At 40.2% G+C, this 23,622-nt stretch overlaps 1 protein-coding gene across 1 annotated transcript in view; it reads right to left on the reverse strand.

Moving 5' to 3' along the window:
* The window catches only part of LOC126188596 (nephrin-like), a 403,181-nt gene that overhangs the window by 17,068 nt on the left and 362,491 nt on the right, over positions 1–23,622 (reverse strand). The window lies entirely within an intron of this gene.

Here is a 23,622-nt window from a genome sequence, read left to right on the forward strand (position 1 = left end):
AGACTATGTCCATCTGAATTTTTATTAGAGCATCTAGTAAAAAATTTGAATAAATCTGTCAAGAATTTTCATTGTTTTGGTAACAAAGTTGTACAACGTCGTGTCTTTATATAACAGCATAGATACAGTTTTTAGCGGCGGGGCGCCTCTTACATATACTATTTTTTGCCTGCCTGTGTTCCACCCAGAAGAATAACCTATGCACTGTTAGACAACAATGACGTAAAAATAAACGGAATTTATAACGGCTAAATCACCAAAATGAAGACACCAGTAGTCACCCACAATAGGGAAGCATAAGATAAGAAGACAATGTTATATAGTACCCTTGAAATTATTCTCTCCGTTCAGAGATCAACAGTAACGGAAAATAAGTGTTTGGAAAAGGAATTAAATGCGGGAAGAAAGATAAAAGACTTCAGTACTTCCCTGTGATACTGTATCATCCAGAGACGACAAGGAATTTCGAAGGTCATTTGAACAGAAAGATTAGTATCCTGAAAAGGGATTATAAAATGAATGCCAACAAAAAGAAAACAAGGGTAATGGGGTGCAGTCGAATTTAATCAACTCATCTTAATGGAACTAGAAAATTAAAAGCAACAAGTATGAGATGAATTTTACTATTCAGGAGGAGTGATAAATACTAACGGTGTAGATAAAGAGAATGTAGATATTACTCATTCAACTGGCAAGTAAAATTTCTCTCAAAATACGAAATGTCTCCCTTACAAATTTTCCTGTTAGGAATTCTTATCTGAAGGATTTTTTTTAAGTACAGCTTTAGCTCGATGTGAAATATGGACAATGAAACTTATGAAATGCAAATACACAGAAAAATGCTGTATATTGATAGGTAAAACGAGCATATAATGAGGGTGTACGGAATCGGAGGTATAAGAGCTTTAAGGCAGTATTTGATTAACAGAAGGGCTATGGTGATACAACACACCTTGACGCTGCTAGGAATTGTTAATTTTGAGGTAGGGGGAAGGATGAAGAATACAGATCATAGACGGAGGCCAAGCACTTATTACATTATCGTGTTCAAAAGGATGTTGGTTGCACCAGCTACGTAAAGAAGAAAACAATTATACAAAAAAGCTAACGTGGAGTGTTGTATGAAGCTGATTTTTAGCCTAGACTAAAACATTATGTTTGTTGTCAACGCTAGTGTAAACATGGTCATCTGGACTTTCTTAGAATTATTGGTCATGTCATAGATAAAACGTGTTGCACAGATACACCCTTACAGTTCGACAAAGGGAGCAAGACACCGAAAAGCTGTTTTCGTCATGTAAAACTCTATCAGAGGCTTACTGTGCAAGTGTTGCTATATATATAAATGTATTTTATGTCACCCAGACGTTCTAGAAACTACAAAAACTAGTAATTATACACTGAGGCTAGTTTCATTTCTTCTGTCTTTCAGTGTTTTATTAGGCACCTTCTTAATAGTGTTGGTAAGTCCTTACCTTCCTCAGACCGGTGAACGACTCACCCAGTCATTTGTAAGGGATGGGAAATTTGAAAATGGAAACCAAATGATAGTGAAGCTCTGCGTTTTTCACACATGAAACTCATTTCCACCAGTAAACGAGTAATAAGTGATAGAATCCTGCATCCTCGGTTATGTTTTTTTTTCCCCTGATGCTTACTTACATATACAGCGAACAACAGTAATTTTGTCACTTGGAACGCCATAGATATTTATAATAATCCCAATGTTCTTAAAACTACGGATATAGATAAGAGCACATTGATACGCCTTTGATGGAAAAAGGAGGGAAATGTTACAAATAAAGTGGTTAAGACCACCAAGACGATCACGCTATGAACGTGTCAATTGTATATTTCTAATATATCAGTATCTAGACGTTACCTATATGTGCAAACTGTAACGTTTCTGCTCCTTATTTGTTTTATATACTTTAAGCCAGTTAGGACACCGTTTCTGTAAAGACTGGATAGAGAGAGTTTTGTCATGGTGTCAAGGTGTATCCCAAATTCCTTCGGTTGTGTACAAAATTGTGCTGAGACTGGAGGATTTTCATCTATAAAAAATAAGAGAAGGATGTCATTCGTCTTTCTAGGTTATCTCTTAGCACCATATAATTGTCTCATAAATCAGTATGGATAATATTACTCAGGATTTATTGTACGTCTGATATTCTTACCACCACATGTTTCGTGACTACGTTATCGCATTATCAAGTGCTTTAAGTCTTTATGACACTCGGCACTATCCAAAGCAAAAAGTCAGCAGAAAACACAAAACTCACCTATCAAAAGTGTCAGTCTGAAAGACTTGTGAGTACATGATGTGCCAACATGAAACGTTTCGATTTTTACTTTTGACGGTGCCTCATGACATAGAAATTTTAAGTACTTGGTAATGGGATAAAGTAGACCAGAATCATGTCGTGCCATTAGGAGTATATTTTAGATTTAAGAAATGGTGCCTAACATTCTCAGTATTCATCCGTCTTTTTACTTCATCTGGGAAATGGTGGGGTTTTACAATTATTGTAGTAAATATTTGTTGAATTTATATATGTACAACCTTGCGTAAATTCTCAAAGAGTTAGTGGAAATTGTATATGTTGCGCTCTATAGAACATTTACATGATAAAACGCCAGTACAGTCAAACATGGACTGCTAAAGGATAGGAAAGGAAATTTAAACATATTCAGAACCTTATGACTGCGCACATACCAATAAATTGTATTTCTCTGTTTTGAAAATGAACATTTGATGTGTATTTGTATCCGAAGTTGTGTTACAGAACATCAATGAAAACACTGCTTACAAAGAGGAAAACAATAACGATGCAGAAGAGATGGCCTAAACGCTTTCTCGCCAGTCGGGTTATTCGAGCAAGCACTTTAAATGCATATTCGTCGATCAGAGTAATTTCATCGATGATTGAAAACTCCTCAGTCCTACCACCGCTTCAGAAATTGCAAAAGATGCCTCGCGAAAAGGTGAAGGGTTTTACGAGTGATAAAGGCGCTCGCACGGAACGTTTGTTTTCACAAAGCCTCATGAATAGAGAAAGGTATTCGTTTCTTTTCCACGAAAGTTATGAACTGGGTGAAATTGCTTTTTGTGTTTCTCGGTAAGACGTATTTCTATTAAGAGTGAGTCCACGTCTGACCTTCTATGAATGGAGTAACTTAGTGATCCATGAGGCATTTCCTTAGCAGTATCTCTTACTAGGTTTGAACAAACTACACATGTGTTCTTATGCAAAGATATGTGTTAATTCTGGTGCACTGATAGATTCTGGTTCAGTGTATGACTGCATTACGTACATTCTCCCTTGAAGGTGTTCAGTTATTGTTGCATATTTATCGTTACGTCCGTTGTCCAGAAATAAAACCGATAAAAAGAGGTTGTTTCTTTCAGGAATGGTTACAGCTACTCTTCTCCACACTCTAGTTGAAGATTTGTTGGCTTTGTGTGAGAGGTTACACTGCATCGCTCTGTCGTAAATATACTTGTGAGACTACTTTCCTAACAACTTTAGCTACCAGTAGCAATCTGCAACTCTGTCCTTCACAACTGTCATAGCTGAAAACAATGGACATTTTACATTAACTGTACTATTAATCGTTCAGATATATTGAATGTCAGTTTATGTGCCATCAACTGATCTGTGGCCTCGACATTGTAAACGGATTCCAGCTACTGACTGGTGCCCTGTCAAAAGAAAACAGAGAGATGATGAAGATCACCAATGTCCAATTGCACAATTTTGGGTAACGGTTAATTTGGAGTGTAAAGCGTTAGAAGTATCTTGATAGGGAAGTGTGTTGTGTAGGAAAATCGAGAATTCAAATTGACCTCAAACGGAACTTAGCAGTTTCACGCTTGCATTGGCACTATATAAAACATTGCTATGGTGTGATTGCAGCACTGAAGTCAGGTTTTGAACGCTTTCCCCGCGTAGGCTAATAGGAATTTATGACAATTTCTGCTTGTAAATAAAAGGAAGATAAAGCAGTGTAGATTTGAACAACAAAGAAAGATGACGTTAAGTTTTATAATTTGGAATCGAATAAATAGTTCATAGCCGGCCGTTGTGGCCAAGTGGTTCTAGGCGCTTCAGTCCGGAACCGCGCTGCTGATACGGTCGCAGGTTCGAATCCTGCCTCGGGCATGGATGTATGTGATGTCCTTAGGTTAGATAGGTTTAAGTAGTACTACGTCAAAGGGACTGATGACCTCAGATGTTGAGTCCCATAGTGCTCAGAGCCATTTGAACCAAATAGTTCATAATCACACTTTCTCACTCAATAGATGCTATGACAAGCTGAATGAGCGTTTGTAGTGGGAAGCCGCAATTTTGTTGTCTAAATTGCAGTCCAAAGTCCATATAACTGCGTATCTGAAATTGTTCAAAAAGAACGTCTTAAGATGTTAAGCTACAAGAATGAATCGAAATACATTAAAGTCACAAAGTTGTGTATCAATGGTACACAGAAGGCTGAAAGCCACTATTCACAGAGAAATTTTAAGATACTTCAGAGAATCTTCATCAAGGAGTAAACCATTATCTCGGTTTAATAGAAAGGAATTTCATGGAGAAGTCTTTTGGAGAGTGTTACAGATCGTAAAGTTATAGTTCCATTCATTTAAATGATGTTAATGTTGTTTAGATATACATAGAAAACTTCTCGTTGAAGCTATACCTGGCAATGCGATTCGGGGCTCAGAGCATCTCTAAGGTGTCGTTTGATATGGTTTACCTGATCCAGAGAGGAAAACATGGACACATGTATATTTAATCAGGTGTAAAATGAGAGTTTGACTGCATCCAACATTAGGTTAACATATTTTGTTAAATATGATCTACACCACAGAGAAAATATAATTAAGATATCCTCATGTCAGCATTAGTTAATAACAACAAATTTTTCTAATTACATGATTACCATTTACAAGCGACAGCGATTCCAGAACTGTAGCGTGGTGACAGTGTCCACATGTTAGAGCATTAATGTTGCCGGTCATTGCTGAGAAATTACAGCTTCAATTTTTCAACTACGTTCAGAATCAATAGTGAAAGTGTAGTCGTACTGAACGAGTGGAGCAAAACAAACACGGGTTTCCTGTGAATGCTGTAACACTTGATTAAGGACAGAGAGTTTATTTCGGTGACACCGAAAGAATGATGCTACAATGACGTAGATAGGTGGAAGATGAACCTTTATTTATGTTATTGCACACCACAAAGAATCGATGCTGTTGGCGGTTTCCTCGTCATTAATTTACGCCGATGCCTGACAACGTCGATTAGGATGTAGCATCTTTAGCGCGGGCCATGTGTTATATTTCAAATACGAAATTTTTCTTTCCTTTCATCTGAATGGATTGACATTGGTGACTCTTGCCTGCCTGAAGAGACTTACCTTCGAAGATGCCATAATAAATGAACAGGTATTAGGCTTTTCTCTTTGATAGGAATTTGTACAATGGATGTAATTAAGTTGGCGTATTCTGTAGATTTTCCTGAGGACATGCAGCTCTACTGTACGATTAAATGATGATGGCGTCCTCTTGGGTAAAATGTTCCGGAGGTAAAATAGTCCCCCATTCGGATCTCCGGGCGGGGACTACTCAGGAGGACGTCGTTATCAGGAGAAAGAAAACTGGCGTTCTGCGGATCGGAGCGTGGAATGTCAGATCCCTTAATCGGGCAGGTAGGTTAGAAAATTTAAAAAGGGAAATGGATAGGTTAAAGTTAGATATTGTGGGAATTAGTGAAGTTCGGTGGCAGGAGGAACAAGACTTTTGGTCAGGTGATTACAGGGTTATAAATACAAAATCAAATAGGGGTAATGCAGGAGTAGGTTTAATAATGAATAAAAAAATAGGAGTGCGGGTTAGCTACTACAAACAGCATAGTGAACGCATTATTGTGGCCAAGATAGACACAAAGCCCATGCCTACTACAGTAGTACAAGTTTATATGCCAACTACCTCTGCAGATGATGAAGAAATAGATGAAATGTATGACGAGATAAAAGAAATTATTCAGGTAGTGAAGGGAGACGAAAATTTAATAGTCATGGGTGACTGGAATTCGTCAGTTGGAAAAAGGAGAGAAGGAAACATAGTAGGTGAATATGGATTGGGGGGAAGGAATGAAAGAGGAAGCCGCCTTGTAGAATTTTGCACAGAGAATAACTTAATTTTAGCCAACACTTGGTTCAAGAATCATAAAAGAAGGTTGTATACCTGGAAGAATCCTGGAGATACTAAAAGGTATCAGATAGATTATATAATGGTAAGACAGAGATTTAGGAACCAGGTTTTAAACTGTAAGATATTTCCTGGGGCAGATGTGGATTCTGACCACAATCTATTGGTTATGAACTGCAGATTGAAACTGAAGAAACTGCAAAAAGGTGGGAATTTAAGGAGATGGGACCTGGATAAACTGAAAGAACCAGAGGTTGTACAGAGTTTCAGGGAGAGCATAAGGGAACAATTGACAGGAATGGGGGAAAGAAATACAGTAGAAGAAGAATGGGTAGCTCTGAGGGATGAAGTAGTGAAGGCAGCAGAGGATCAAGTAGGTAAAAAGACGAGGGCTAATAGAAATCCTTGGGTAACAGAAGAAATATTGAATTTAATTGATGAAAGGAGAAAATATAAAAATGCAGTAAATGAAGCAGGCAAAAAGGAATACAAACGTCTCAAAAATGATATCGACAGGAAGTGCAAAATGGCTAAGCAGGGATGGCTAGAGGACAAATGTAAGGATGTAGAGGCTTGTCTCACTAGGGGTAAGATAGATACTGCCTACAGGAAAATTAAAGAGACCTTTGGAGAGAAGAGAACCACTTGTATGAATATCAAGAGCTCAGATGGCAACCCAGTTCTAAGCAAAGAAGGGAGGGCAGAAAGGTGGAAGGAGTATATAGAGGGTTTATACAAGGGCGATGTACTTGAGGACAATATTATGGAAATGGAAGAGGATGTAGATGAAGACGAAATGGGAGATAAGATACTGCGTGAAGAGTTTGACAGAGCACTGAAAGACCTGAGTCGAAACAAGGCCCCGGGAGTAGACAACATTCCATTTGAACTACTGATGGCCTCGGGAGAGCCAGTCATGACAAAACTCTACCATCTGGTGAGCAAGATGTATGAGACAGGCGAAATACCCTCAGACTTCAAGAAGAATATAATAATTCCAATCCCAAAGAAAGCAGGTGTTGACAGATGTGAAAATTACCGAACTATCGGTTTAATAAGTCACAGCTGCAAAATAGAATTGTTTACAGACGAATGGAAAAACTGGTAGAAGCCGACCTTTGGGAAGATCAGTTTGGATTCCGTAGAAATGTTGGAACACGTGAGGCAATACTGACCTTACGACTTATCTTAGAAGAAAGATTAAGAAAAGGCAAACCTACGTTTCTAGCATTTGTAGACTTAGAGAAAGCTTTTGACAATGTTAACTGGAATACTCTCTTTCAAATTCTGAAGGTGGCAGGGGTAAAATACAGGGAGCGAGAGGCTATTTATAGTTTGTACAGAAACCAGATGGCAATTATAAGAGTCGAGGGGCATGAAAGGGAAGCAGTGGTTGGGAAAGGAGTAAGACAGGGTTGTAGCCTCTCCCCGATGTTATTCAATCTGTATATTGAGCAAGCAGTAAAGGAAACAAAAGAAAAATTCGGAGTAGGTATTAAAATTCATGGAGAAGAAGTAAAAACTTTGAGGTTCGCCGATGACATTGTAATTCTGTCAGAGACAGCAAAGGACTTGGAAGAGCAGTTGAACGGAATGGACAGTGTCTTGAAAGGAGGATATAAGATGAACATCAACAAAAGCAAAACGAGGATAATGGAATGTAGTCAAATTAAGTCGGGTGATGCTGAGGGAATTAGATTAGGAAATGAGACACTTAAAGTAGTAAAGGAGTTTTGCTATTTAGGGAGTAAAATAACCGATGATGGTCGAAGTAGAGAGGATATAAAATGTAGACTGGCAATGGCAAGGAAAGCGTTTCTCAAGAAGAGGAATTTGTTAACATCGAGTATAGATTTAAGTGTCAGGAAGTCGTTTCTGAAAGTATTTGTATGGAGTGTAGCCATGTATGGAAGTGAAACATGGACGATAACTAGTTTGGACAAGAAGAGGATAGAAGCTTTCGAAATGTGGTGCTACAGAAGAATGCTGAAGATAAGGTGGGTAGATCACGTAACTAATGAGGAAGAATTGAATAGGATTGGGGAGAAGAGAAGTTTGTGGCACAACTTGACTAGAAGAAGGGATCGGTTGGTAGGACATGTTTTGAGGCATCAAGGGATCACAAATTTAGCATTGGAGGGCAGTGTGGAGGGTAAAAATCGTAGAGGGAGACCAAGAGATGAATACACTAAGCAGATTCAGAAGGATGTAGGTTGCAGTAGATACTGGGAGATGAAGAAGCTTACACAGGATAGAGTAGCATGGAGAGCTGCATCAAACCAGTCTCAGGACTGATGACCACAACAACATTCTGTAGATCTGTCATTTGTGTACACACAAATGGCTCATGGAAATTCGATTTCAAATGGAGACGTAGAGACAATCTTATTGAGAAATGAAATATCTCATGTTACAGTGTACATAATGTACATACGTATTAGAAATAAATCGATAATCACCAACGAAAGTGTAGACGTTATTAATACTGTCTCATATATTTTCTGGAAAGGGAAAGAAGGAAGATTAGCACTAACGTGTCATCGTCGACGAGGTCTTAAGAAAATTAGATTAAGTTCTGATTTCATACGGATGTTAAAGGGAGAACAAGAAAAACATAAATCTTAATGAGTGGAAGGAACTTTGATAACACTACTCCCAAACGCGACAAAATGTTCGTCAACTATTTCCTTGCTACGGCCTGGTCTTGTAGGTTTCCCCTTAGACCAACAATATATGTGCAGTTAAAAATTAAAAATCTTAGGTATATTAAGTGGATCGCTGAGAACGTGCGGATACAGAGAATATAATTACATCATAGTTATGTTACAAGAAAAACACTTTCAGCGTTTTACACAACTACTGATGTAGCCATCTCAGAAAAAGACTTCTTCCCTCGATGTAACACATTTCAGTGACGATACGAGGTATCCAAATAAGTGCATTATAAACATTATTGAGTGATTTTCAGTGCCATTATTAATGAGATGAAACGATTGGAAAGTAAATGTTATCTTGTAATCTTCTCCTATCGTATTTAAGATTTAATAACGTAGGAGATATGGGGCATAATGGGAAGATAATTAGTAGTATCTTCAGTCATCTGCGAGAGTGGCAGCTGTAAATAGCGACGTATGTGCTCCCACATTTCATGTCACTAATGTCTTTGGACACATGTTAGTCCTGAGGCGTAAAAGCACTGAATGAAGAAAATGGTTCATAGGTAAATTCGTTAGACGTAGTGTTACTAGAATACGATATTATTAACTTAAAACTACGAAAGAAACATCGAATCAAAGAAAAGGGAAAACCAATAGCGAGATCACATTAAAAATACTTTGAGACGAGAACATTTTAGGAAAGTGATATACCGTCGGCAGTAAAATTCGGTTAAAGCTGGTTGAAACAGTATTCCTTTGAATTATGGCGGTTCAGCTGGCATTGATAGTTTACTTTTACTTGATCATTAATTAAAGACGTATGGGAAATGTTATCGTGGAAACAAGGCAGCCAGAGAGTATTACGTGTAAGTGGAGCTCCACAAGTCATAAATATGTAAAGACATACGTATTTATCTATCAACAAAAGCTGCTGACAACTGCTGATAAAACAGACTTTTGCTCGCTACTATGTTAGATCGGAACGATTATACATTGTCCAGTCACATTAATGAGAACAGTTATTAAAAGCTGCACTAACCATCCTTCGCAGAGCGGACGAACAGGAAGACAGGCAGTGAGATACCGGTATGTACCGACAGAGGTTTGGAGCCTTGGCAACTCCAGTGCTTTGGCCAGCTGCCCTAGGTTTCTCGATAGAAGATCCATGGCGACATCAGCCCGATCGAGGTGGTCCCACATATGCTTTTTTGGGTTTAAATCCTGTGGATTGGACGGCCTGGCACTCATTCTGGTGCTCTTTGGATCACGCACGTAAATTGCGGTTAGTGTGACACATTACATTGTCCTGCTTGCAGATAGCATCGTGCCGAGGGAAAGACAAACTGTGTATAGCGGTGGAGACGCTTCCGAAGAATAGATGCATACTTGTGCCTTCAAGAATAAAGAGATGACTCAGGGAATGCCTCGATGACATTCCCCAGGTCATAAAACTTCCTCCTCTGGCCTGGATCCATCCAACAATTGTTGTAGGGAGTTTGTTTCCAGACGTTTTACACCATACACGACTACGGCCACCGTTCCGGTGGAGCATAAAATACGACTCAGCTGAAAAGGTCACTTTTCACCAGGCTCAGTAGGCGATGTTGCGATAAAGATGTGCAAATTCCTGCAGTCAGCATGGGTGCACCAGGCACGCGCTGCTGAGGCTCATATGAAGAAACGATAGTTGAACCGTCCCTGATTAGACACTGTTGGTAGTCTCTTGGTTCATTTGGGCAGTCAACCGCTCAACAGGTTCACGATTATTTGCCTGTACAGATGTCTAAAGCTGTTGTTTACCCCGGTAATCTACTGCCCGTTGTGTTCGGTGGCGGTTTAGGATAGCGCCATTTTGCCATGGACGATATACTTTTAGCTCGGTGGCAGGTTAACAGTTTACAAACTTTTCCGTTTGGGAAATGGTTCCACCCTTGACGCGAAAGCCAAAAATTATGCCTTTTTAGACGTCGCTTCGTTTTGTAGTATGACTGCACTGTTGTCTGCCCCGCCCCTCTCCTCCACGCGACTCGCCTTATGTACCCTCCATAGCGAGTGACGCTTGCACTGGCTGTTGTATTTTGAGGTCGACCATAGGCAGCGTTCACATTAATGGGACTGGAACGTGCAACTGGGAAGCAGAAGCATTACAGCAACCTAAATTATAAGTAGTATTATTCTTTCTGTGGCCCCAGTAAAGGTAAAACGAAAAATATCCTGAAATATTCTGCGTCACAGCGGCAAAAAGTAAAATGTCTTTGTGTAGCTAAATAATCCTATTACACGATCCGTAATCATGTACCCTGCTGCAGAGTAAACAGAAATCACCTCGCTAATTGCCGCGCGGGATTAGCAGAGCGGTCTTAGGCGCAGCAGTCATGGACTGTGCGGCTGGTACCGGCGGAGGTTCGAATCCTCCCTCGGGCATGGATGTGTGTGTTTGTCCTTAGGATAATTTAGGTTAAGTAGTGTGTAAGCTTAGGGACTGATGACCTTAGCAGTTAAGTCCCATTAGATATCACACAAATTTGAAAAATGGTTCAAATGGCTCTGAGCACTATGCGACTTGACTTCTGAGGTCATCAGTCGCCTAGAAATTAGAATTAATTAAACCTAACTAACCTAAGGACAGCACCCACATCCATGCCCGAGGCAGGATTCGAGCCTGCGACCGTAGCGGTCACGCGGTTCCAGACTGATGCACACATTTGAACATCTCGCTAATTCTTCAGTATGTAGAGTGCACTCACCTTAGCAGCAAGCAACATGAATACAATGTACTAAGAACTTTTAATTGTATTAATGCTTTTTACTTTTTATTGTGACAGAGATTGGACCGAACGTCGGGATCAACTCGATAAAAACCTGATAAGGCTGCACTAGCAAGCCTGGAACGCTGGCTGAGAGGAGACAATACAAACAACTGGGTCAACTGGGAAACGAGTAACGGGAGATGGCACCAGAGATAAACAAAGCCCAATGAGTAAACAAAGCCCAACGTCTTGGCAGAAAATCCTAAGAAATTTTGGTCTTATGTCAAAGCGGTAGGTGGATCAAAACAAAATGTCCAGACACTCTGTGACCAAAATGGTACTGAAACAGAGGATGACAGACTAAAGGCCGAGATACTAAATGTCTTTTTCCAAAGTTGTTTCACAGAGGAAGAGTGCACTGTAGTTCCTTCTCTAGATTGTCGCACAGATGACAAAATGGTATATATCGAAATAGACGACAGAGGGATAGAGAAGCAATTAAAATCGCTCAAAAGAGGAAAGGCCTCTGGACCTGATGGGATGCCAGTTCAATTTTACACAGAGTACGCGAAGGAACTTGCCCCCCTTCTTGCAGCGGTGTACCGTAGGTCTCTAGAAGAGCGTAGCGTTCCAAAGGATTGGAAAAGGGCACAGGTCATTCCCGTTTTCAAGAAGGGACGTCGAACAGATGTGCAGAACTATAGACCTATATCTCTAACGTCGATCAGTTGTAGAATTTTGGAACACGTATTGCGTTCGAGTATAATGACTTTTCTGGAGACTAGAAATCTACTCTGTAGGAATCAGCATGGGTTTCGAAAAAGACGGTCATGTGAAACCCAGCTCGCGCTATTCGTCCACGAGACTCAGAGGGCCATAGACACGGGTTCACAGGTAGATGCCGTGTTTCTTGACTTCCGCAAGGCGTTCGATACAGTTCCCCACAGTCGTTTATGGAACAAAGTAAGAGCATATGGACTATCAGACCAATTGTGTGATTGGATTGAGGAGTTCCTAGATAACAGGACGCAGCATGTTATTCTCAATGGAGAGAGGTCTTCCGAAGTAAGAGTAATTTCAGGTGTGCCGCAGGGGAGTGTCATAGGACCGTTGCTATTCACAATATACATAAATGACCTGGTGGATGACATCGGAAGTTCACTGAGGCTTTTTGCAGATGATGCTGTGGTGTATCGAGAGGTTGTAACAATGGAAAATTGTACTGAAATGCAGGAGGATCTGCAGCGAATTGACGCATGGTGCAGGGAATGGCAACTGAATCTCAATGTAGACAAGTGTAATGTGCTGCGGATACACAGAAAGATAGATCCTTTATCATTTAGCTACAAAATAGCAGGTCAGCAACTGGAAGCAGTTAATACCATAAATTATCTGGGAGTACGCATTAGGAGTGATTTAAAATGGAATGATCATATAATGTTGATTGTCGGTAAAGCAGATGCCAGACTGAGATTCATTGGAAGAATCCTAAGGAAATGCAATCCCAAAACAAAGGAAGTAGGTTACAGTACGCTTGTTCGCCCACTGCTTGAATACTGCTCAGCAGTGTGGGATCCGTACCAGATAGGGTTGATAGAAGATATAGAGAAGATCCAACGGAGAGCAGCGCGCTTCGTTACAGGATCATTTAGTAATCGCGAAAGCGTTACGGAGATGATAGATAAACTCCAGTGGAAGACTCTGCAGGAGAGACGCTCAGTAGCTCGGTACGGGCTTTTGTCAAAGTTTCGAGAACATACCTTCACCGAAGAGTCAAGCAGTATATTGCTCCCTCCTACGTATATCTCGCGAAGAGACCATGAGGATAAAATCAGAGAGATTAGAGCCCACACAGAGGCATACCGACAATCCTTCTTTCCACGAACAATACGAGACTGGAATAGAAGGGAGAACTGATAGAGGTACTGAAGGTACCCTCCGCCACACACCGTCAGGTGGCTTGCGGAGTATGGATGTAGATGTAGATGTAGAGTATTCCGGAGAGAGACAACCTGAGACATAGCGAAAATTGAGAACGAGAACCACGGTGCGTAACTACATCGCGACGATGGTGAAGCGTATACAATATTGAGTCCCGTGTCACTGCAGAGCGAAACTTATAGGGCGGCTGGAACTCCGATTGATCAACAGAATCGTTGCTAGCGCTCTTGGGTATAACAGCTCCACCTGAATCCCGACGTCCAGTTTCATGCTCGCCGCTGGGCCTTAAAAGTTGCCGAAGTGGCCTACGACAATTTCAACGGCGATTCAAGGCTTTTTATGTATTTGAATTGGTAGTGACGCTGCTATGAATGTGACTCCCTACAGGATGCTTTAATAATTCATCAGATAAAATATTATTCTCGCCCATGAAAGGGCACACCAGTTGTTTAGGAGGACTGTAATTGGTGTAGAACTGGTAGCTTTTAGTCGTGTGCCCCTCCAGCAACGTTATGTGCCAGTGAGTTTTAATTGGATCAGTGCAGACACATGGTCGACGTCGAGATATAACAGAATTGCAGAAATGATATTTCATGTTTTGATGTCCCCCTGGTCAATTGTTTAGGGAATCAGTGCGGGCTTTCTTATGTCCCAATAAGTAATCGTGTAGTCCTTGCTGTCAGCTACATTTTCATCTAAATCTACATTATTACTCATCGATTCACAATTAAGTGCCTGGCAGAGGGTTCGTCGAATCATGTTCAAGGTATTTCTCTAAAGGTCTACTCCCGAACGGCGCATGGGACAAACGAGCCCTAATTTCTCTTCTGTGCGATCCCTAATTTCTCTTGTTTTATCACGACGATTATTTCTCATAGCGTAGGTGGGTGCCAACACAATATTTCAGCAAACGTGATTTTGCCACAACGGAAAACGCCTTTTTTATAATGCCGCTTCAATTCGCGTATCATGTCTGTAGCAATCTCTCCCGTATTTTGCTATACTACAACACGAATTACCCTTCTTTGAAATTCTTCGATATCCTCCGTCCGTCTTATCTGATGCGGATCCCACGCTGCACAGCAATACTCCAGCAGAGGACGAACAGGTGCAAGCAGTCTCACCGGTAGACCTTTTGCACTTTCTAAGTGATCTGCTAAAAAATTGCGTTTAGTTGAGTTTACAGCCATTAGATTTTTGTGTCTTATCGTGTAACCAAAAATTAAAGGATTGCTTCTGGTACTCATGTGGATGACCTCACACTTTACATTATTTAGAGTCAACTGACACTTTTAGCGCCATACAGATATCAAGTCTAAATCATTTTGCAGTTGTTTTTAATCACCTGAATTTACAAGATGGTATAGCAGCGTCATCCGCAAACAATCTATGAGGGCTGCTCAGATTTTCTCTTACGCCGTTTACGTTGATCAGGAACTGCAGAGGGCCTATAGCACATCCTGTGCAAATGCCAATATATTATTTCTGTTTCACCCGATGGTTTTCTGTCAGTTATTGCGAACTGTGTCCTTTCTGAAAGGAACTCACGAATCCAGTTGCACAATTGAGACGATACTCCATAGGCAAGTAATATTATTAGAAGTCGCTTAAGAGGAACGCTTTCAAAAGCCTTCTGGAGATCTAAAAATATCGAACTCATTTGACATCCGCTGTCGCTCACTAGCTCGTGAGGACATAGAAGTAGTTGTGTTTCACAAGAACGATAGTTGCTGAATTCGTGCAAACTATTTCTCAATAAATCGTGTTTTTCGATGTAATTCACAATGTTCGAACCCAGAATATGTTACAAAATCTCACTGCAAATCGACGTTATCGATATAAGTCTGTAATTCAGTGGATTACTCATATTTCCTTCTTGGGTGTTGGTGTAAATAGTGCAACTTTCCCATCTTCAGGTTCGCTTCTTTGGACGAGCGAACATTTGTACATGGTAGCTATATATGGTGATCTTGTATTACCATTTACTACGCCATAAGATCAGTGCGTCCGGAAAGATACTAACCAACGGAAGCGAGACGGGACTATCATTTTTTATCAGTGACAATCGATTTCAAACCCGACAGGAGTTTCAGCTGTCAGTTATGGTGATCCATGTCGGACAGTTTCCAAAGAGACACTGCGAAGGAAACGACAGGTTGCGGACGTTCGTCGCCTGTTACCTCGCAGAAGTCATTTCCTCAAAGCGGCACTTATAGCTGCGTGTTTATATTGGACAGAAACTAAAAACTGTACAGTAGCTTAATGAACGTGTATTGAGTGGTCCGACGAACTGTGGTTGCGGTGTTCGACCACGGAAAATATTCAAACGGTGTGAGAGCCCTGGTGACAAGACGGAGCAGCAGGTAAGCGTTATTCCGTATGGGTGCGCTGCTTACGACCGCCACTGCGACACCGCCCGCTTCAGGGGGTGTGATTTGCCTGTTATTAGGGTGCCTACAGCAACTTCGGCCATATAAACATTTCACCGACCTATTCAAACTAATGCCAACATTGCCTGTTTCTCCCGTTCTCCTTCGTTCCACAAATCCCTTTAACTTCTCGAAAGACGTGCATTACACTTGCATATCGATGTTTGAGACTGGAAAAAGTCCTTGGAACTGTATAGTTTCGTTTGATGAAAGCTGTATTGCCTCGGTTCAGGCACGATCCCCCGTGTCGTTATATTCTGTGGTGCCATTCCAATACAGTTGGCGAGCCTCTGCAACGCCGTTGCAGTTTGGGGGAAATATTTAACTGGGCTGAGGCATGAATGGTTATTCGGACTGAGAAGGCAGGAGTGGTAAGGGAGTCCACGCAGTTATGCAAAGAAAGTGTGTCAGGGTAGGATAGTGATTAGCGCATCTGTCTAGTGAGCAGGAGACACGGGTTCGTATCCCGACTTTGATATAAATTTTCATTCCTCACTTCGGTCTGCATACAAAAATCGTACTTTAATGAGTGGTGCGGGATTGTACGGTGATAACAGCCGCATATGCATGTGTCAGTTTTCATTCTATAGATATAGAAATTCATCTATGTGATACTTGAGACCTCACCTTAAATTGAGTATTCGTGATAGAGTGTTTATTTAAATTGATGTAAAGCTACATGCAGAAATACGACTTTTCTTTTGGAAATTTATGATAAGTTCTTATGGTACCAAACTGCTGAGGTCATTGGTCTTAAGGCTTACACATTACTTAATCTAATTCAAACTAACTTATGCTAAGGACAACACATAAACCCATACTCGAGGGAGGATTCGAACCTCAGACTAGGGGGAGCCGCGCGAACACTGGTAAGGCACCTCAGAAAGCGCGGCTGGCTCGCGCGGGAAATACGACTTCATTTTAGATATTCTCTACCCCCACGGAGTTCGTATAATTAGAAACAAATCTGGCAATGAATGACTATATACGGAAGTGTACAGAAATATTGAAACAAAAGGGAAACGCACTCTCATACGGTGTAGGAAACACGCTGGCATTCGATACAGCTTTCAGTCACCTCGGAATGCATAAATGTAATTACTGTATGGTTTTCATGGGAATCTTACACAATTATTTCTACAAAATAGTGTCAAGTTCAGATAAGAATGGTGGAGGTGGTTAGTGATCATGCACATTTCTCTCCAAAGAAGAACCACATAGGCTCAATGATATTGAGGTCAGAAGAATGCGGTGGTTTGTGAAGATTCAACCACCTATCTTGACGTTCATTAAACCAGTCTGAGATTAAGCAAGCTATATGAATAGGCACCATATCTCCTTGGAACGCAGCATCGCCATTGCGGAACAAACAATGTACTATCGGATCAACCTAATCAGCCAAAATGGTCACGTGATCTTTAGCAGCAATGGGATAATGCAGAGTAACGATGAGGTCCATGGAATGCTACCATTTGCCTGCGTACTTCATCGCCGACACTCCGCTATCTTTCAGTCTTGGGAGTTAGCTTGCATTTATCGCGAATCTCTTACCCAACGTAAAGTCCCGAAAAAAGCGCAGGTGACACCTATATAAAGAAGGATAGAAGGACGGATCCTCGAAATTACAGACCATTATCCTTAACATCGGTTTGTTGCAGGATTCTCGAACATATTCTCAGTTCGAATATAATGAATTTCCTTGAGACAGAGAAGTTGAAGTCCATGCATCAGCACGGCTTTAGAAAACATCGCTCCTGCGAAACGCAACTCGCCCTTTTTTCACATGATATCTTGCGAACCATGGATGAAGGGTATCAGACGGATGACATATTCCTTGACTTCCGGAAAGCGTTTGACTCGGTGCCCCACTGCATACTCCTAAGGTTCGAACATATGGGATTGGTTCCCAAATATGTGAGTGGCTCGAAGACATCTTAAGTAATAGAACCCAGTACGTTGTCCGCGATGGTGAGTGTTCATCGGAGGTGGGGGTATCATCTGGAGTGCCACTGGGAAGTGTGATAAGTCTGCTGGTGTTTTCTATCTACATAAATGATCTCTAGGATAGGGTGGATAGCAATATGCGGCTGTTTGTTGATGATGCTATGGTGTACGGGAAGGTGTCGTCGTTCAGTGACTGTAGGATGATAGAAGATGACTTGAACAGGATTTGTGATTGGTGTAAAGAATGGCAGCTAACTCTAAATATAGGTAAATCTTAATGAATGCCGATGAATAGGAAAAGGAATCCCGTAATGTTTGAATACTCCATTAATAGTGTAGTGCTTGACACAGTCACGTCGATTAAATGTTTGGGCGTAACATTGCAGAGGGATATGAAGTGGGACAAGCATGTAATTGCAGTTGTGGGGAAGGCCGATAGTCGTTTCGGTTCATTGGTAGAATTTTGGGAAGATGTGGTTCATCTGTAAAGGAGACCGCTTATAAACCACTAATACGACCTATTCTTGAGTACTGCTCGAGATTTTGGGATCCCTATCAGGTCGGATTGAAAGAGGACATAGAAGCAATTCAGAGGCGGGCTGCTAGATTTGTTACTGGTAGGTTTGATCATCATGCGAGTGTTACGGAAATGCTTCAGGAACTCGGATGGGAGTATCTAGAGGAAAGGAGGCGTTCATTTCGTGAATTGCTACTGAGGAAATTTAGAGAAACAGCATTTGAGTCCGACTGCAGTACAATTTTACAGCCGCCAGCTTATATTTCGCGGAAAGACCACAAAGATATGATAAGAGAGATTAGGGCTCGTACAGAGTCATATAGGCAGTCATTTTTCTCTCGTTCTGTTTGGGAGTGGAACAGGGAGAGAAGATGCTAGTTGTGGTACGAGGTACCCTCCGCCACGCATCGTATGGTGGATTGCGGAGTATGTATGTAGATGTAGATGTAAACTAGGCCGGAAGCTGTAACATTGCACAACAAAACTCATCCTACCAAATAACTTTCTTTGTTTTCTCGATGTTCGAGATTTTATGGCTTCGGCACCACGTTTTTCTGTTACAGTATTAACATAATTGATGAGTGGTCTTCCAATTCCACCTCGCCCTGCAGTTCCTCGCTTATGGAGCTCTCTTCATGTTGTTTTGATGCTGACAGGTTTCCCGAATGTGTCATTGAGTTCTGCAGCGACTTTTGCAGCTGTTGTCCGCTTATTTTTCACCACATTTCTGTTGGATGAGCGTCTAGCACGATCGCTCAACATATCGTCATCCACAATATGACATAGTAGATGATGTTTTCTCCGCTCTGGCTGTATGTGATATAAGTCTTCGATGTGGAGTCTGGATGAACAACAGACTTTTACGCTAGCTTCGTTATAAAAGCCGTCACCAAATGAGGACCAATAATTTGCTCATGTTTGAATTCACGTAGCTCGGACATAATTCACTGCACTGGTGCCGTTCATGCTCATATAAAACAACGCAACCCACAAGTCGGCTAGAATCTATATTTCTGTTCAAGTGCGCATTTCTCTCAGTGCTTGCATACTTTTGTCAAACCCCTGCACACACAGTACTGACGGCCTTAGTAATTCCATTCAATTTTCTACTAATCATTGCCATTCGTTTTATCTTATATAAATGTTTCGAATACCATGGCATTGCACTAAAAAAGTTTAGTTCATATTGTGTCCAGCAGCGGAGTCTCAGCATTTATTAAACTACTTACTTCATTTTTCAGTCAATTTTACTGCCAATCATACTGCAACGAAGTCCTAGAGATCATCGTCTTCCACTGTACGCAAGGTATTTATAACTCAATAGACTGCCTTAGTGCAAAACTCTTAAGTCAGGGGCACATTCTGTAGTTTAAAAAGTGCAGATATTTTGGCGTTGTCGTCAGTTTGAACCTATGTGCAGCTACAAGAAATTCAAATGTATGATTTTTGGCGAAAGGAGTGCAAAAGGAAATGCAACAGGAAAGGGACTGGAGGGAGATAATTACTTCCTGCCGGAGTTCTTTGTGCGGCTGCACGTCATTTTTTCCTTCCTGTCTCTTTCGTGTAGAAACAGATCTTTTGGGAGTTTGTTATTTCCATTACTGGAAGTTTCAGACGCTAAGCAGAAATTTTGAATTTGCTTATTATTTGCGAACAGTCTTGGGTCAGAGTAGCTGTGTCGCTGGAAGATGTGCCTGTTTTTCCGTGGTTGCTTGGTAGCAAGGAGCGACAGAGTTCAATTGTTAGAGGAATAGTAGCAATCTAGACGTACAGTTAAATGCATCTGTGTTTAAATAAAATGATTCCTGTATGAATATTGCGAAACAGAGGAGAAAGAATCGATTAATGATTTAGAATGAAATGAGATGTAACGATATAGAAAAGCATATGAAGTTGAAAGAAGGTAATATTTTTTATTAACTTGTATTTCAGTCGCCCATGGCTTGGAACCATTGTTGAATGAGACATCCATATTAGGGAGATTTAGATTTTTCATTCACCCATTACTGGCCAAAACTCTGTAGGATCATTTTTTTTGCAAACTTTTGTACATAAATACGTTACAGTGATTGATTAATTGAATAAAAAGTTGTTTTTAAAATTTTCAGTTTATTAGAACAAAATCTACAGACCGTCCCATTTTTGGGACATTGGCAAAATACGCTATCCAAATTCCCAACCTTATTCTCCATGCATAATATTGTAAGAAACAAGACAAACAATAAGTAAAGAATGTTTTAATATTATTGAATGTCTATTCAGTACGAAATGAAGCAAAACACTTGTCGTGTACACCAACATTGTACGTATCACAAAATTTTGTTGTTTTTTCCTTGCAGTAAGCACATCTCTTCTGTGTTTTACTTGGTACAATGAAATGATTTCCTCGATCTAGTGGTACATCTGTGCTCACCCGTCCTCCCATCAATTTGCATCCCTGTGGCCCTCTGCGTTTTGGTACTGATCCTGTTTTCTTTGATAGGTAAAACATCACTATTCTCCGTAGGACATTCAAAAGTGAGAGCTTCTCATTAGAGTTAGCAATTTGGTATGCACGCCATGTGTTTACTACGCAGATATCTAATCATCTGTGTGAATAATGGTCACCACAATTTCTTTGATCTTATCCTCGTTCTATAAAGTGATATCGGCCTGTCCAGTAGATCTACGCCACCCATGTGGGCATTGTATTCCTCAATGAGATGTGGCATTGTAACAGATATTTCCTTTATCTTTGCCCGTGAGTATCTTTCAGTAGAACTAAGAGGAGTACTAGTACTGTAATTTGTCGCTACACATACTGGTTTGTTGTCACTCCATTTCACAACCAGAAATTCGTTCTCTTTGTCAAACATGTAGTCATAGAATCCTCGTTCCTATTATTGCCATTATTTTCGAGTCAATCAAGGGACCTGCATTAGTTCGGATCTCTCTTATTGTTCCTGTAGCTTTCATTTTACTCTTTCCGAGTGTTGACAGTGTGTCAACACTGGTGAAAAAGTTGTCAAAGAAATTCTTATAATTCGGATATTCTGATTGTGAAATCATGCTGGTTAGTTCGTGTGTTACTCTTGCACCTAAAGGCTCCTGTTTGTTGTCAGTCTTGCCACAGTATGGTGAAAAATTATAAAGAAAGCCATTGGAACTTGTAAGACACCAAATTTTATATCCATATCTGATAGGCTTTTCCCTCAGAAACATTTTAGCTGAATGTTTGCCATAATAACGTACCATCATTTCATCAATTGAGAGTTCTGAATGAAATCCCCAATTTTCCCAAATTCGTTTTTCACCATTTCAAAGTACAACCTCGGTTTGTACATCTTGTTATTTCTGTGTATTTTGGAGTTGTCATTGAGATGAAGGAATGTCTTTATTTTCGGAAACCTATTTCTTGACATGGAGTTGAACACTAAAGGTCCACCGACATCAGGAGCCTGTTCCCAGTACATATTCTCATGGGGAAGCTTATGATAACCACTCAGAAGTAGTATGCCAATAAATGATTTTAGTTCTTCTTTCGTTACAGAAATTTTTTTTTTATGTTGGCAAGCATAGATTTCGCTTTTTTCAATAATAGCATCCATTAGTTTCTCAGAAAAAAAAAATCCTCAAACACCTGGGGCACTGTCTTATTTGCTAGACATTCCGCAACATAATTTTTGTTGCTCTTCCCTGGTTTACTTGTGTTTGTGTACGTTGGTTGACAGTTATACCACTTACACTTATATATTTTGTAGATAACGTACCACATTCTGCTCCGTCTCATAACGCTTTCCTTCTTTTGGCTTCTGGAGGTACAACTGTAGCGTTAGCTTTATCTCGGCTGGTTATGAGCTCTAAAGTATCGGCTACATCTTGTACAACAGACTCATTGTTCAGTACATTTTCGTCAATGTTATTACATTTGCATCTGGTGGAATAGTCACCAATTCTATGTAATCATCTTCATCATCACTCTGTTGATGGATCTCTATTTCCGCTAGAATTTTTTCAAGTGTAAGTCCACGCAAAATGTTTTTATCCTGTTGGAATCGTAAAATTCGAATAGAATATGAAAAAAGGCAGATATAACGAATGTAAAATGCAATTCTTCTCTGCATAATACGTGTATACAAGAATAGGGCACATCAACAATAAATGATAGTGTAACATGCCATTCTCCCATTATTGGGACGCATAAAATATATCGATATTGCACTTACTTCAAAAAATCTGAAGTATACTTAATCTTACACGGACATCCATATGATCATAACAAACACGCCCAAACAACTAAATCACCACTCATTGTGATCCAGGAACTACCAGCCGACATACTGTGCTGCCAAGTGCGAGAACAGAAACTCGGCAAGTTTATAATTTTCCTGACGTGAAGTACTTAGAAAAATGTAATTTATTTTACATTTAGAGGCATTATAGCAGTTAGTTGCAACAATAAAGGCTAAGAGCTCCATTGCTTACGTAGAAATAAGTAAAATATACACGTCCCCAAAAAAGGGACAATGGCCAGTAATGGGTTAAGGATTCAGTAAATTTCACTGTAAGGTTCCTTGTATGTTTATTGATTATTCATCTAACATTTGTGTGAATAAGAGTTTGATATCAATGTTGCCCTTTACCAATCTTTATGAGTGTTGTATGACGAATTTCGTACAAGTAAAAATATGTCAGATAATTTAAAAACAGTTTGTTACAGATGTAATCCACCTAAGAGCATTGTCCACATCCTCAACCCAAATCGATTTTATATAAAGTGTGTCTCACTGGGTGATGTATATAAAATAGTATACTTGTTGTCTGGAGCATTGCACTAAGGTCTGAGCAACTGTTGTTAGAAATATGCAGCTGCCGCACAGAGAACAGTAAGCACCGTGTTTCCAAGCTATAACATGACGAGGTAAGTACATTTCAGGTTCAGTTAGCTACGAAAATCAGGAACGGATAGGGATCATTTCATGAACAACCTTATTAGGCAAATCATTTTCGCACACGGAAGATTTTGTTTAATTAAAGAGATTAATAGTAAAGTTACGGATTTCATCAGTTTGCGTATTTTTAGAGAGATTTTAAAACAGGGCCAAATTCATGTTGTATTCTCGCAGTCAGATGTATTTGTTTTCCCTAAGAGTTAGAAATGCACAAACTCAACCAAAGCTAATCAACAGTAAAGTTA

Source organism: Schistocerca cancellata, chromosome 5 (assembly GCF_023864275.1).
Source record: "Schistocerca cancellata isolate TAMUIC-IGC-003103 chromosome 5, iqSchCanc2.1, whole genome shotgun sequence".
Lineage (NCBI taxonomy): Eukaryota > Metazoa > Arthropoda > Insecta > Orthoptera > Acrididae > Schistocerca > Schistocerca cancellata.